Source organism: Neovison vison, chromosome 9, assembly GCF_020171115.1.
Source record: "Neovison vison isolate M4711 chromosome 9, ASM_NN_V1, whole genome shotgun sequence".
NCBI classification, from domain to species: domain Eukaryota; kingdom Metazoa; phylum Chordata; class Mammalia; order Carnivora; family Mustelidae; genus Neogale; species Neogale vison.
In genome coordinates this window covers 53,713,790-53,714,042 of record NC_058099.1, presented here as the reverse complement: position 1 = coordinate 53,714,042, position 253 = coordinate 53,713,790, and positions in this window count along the sequence as shown.

The window sequence follows — 253 nt, the reverse complement described above, 5'->3', positions numbered from 1 at the left end:
GTGGGGCCTTATGTGAGTGAACACAACATTTCCCAAGGCTTTCAAAAATCCTTTTGTTAAAAATATGGTTTTTATTTTGTTTCTTTTTTTCCTTTCTTTCTTTATTTTTTTTTTTCCTTTTACTCAGGCTTTTACCTCCCCTCCTTCCTGGAGGAAAGAAGAAACAAGTTTCAAAGGATATACATAACACAGCCTACATCTAGGGCCTGGGGACTTACAATGGGTTTGTTTTAAAATGAGACACCCCACATGG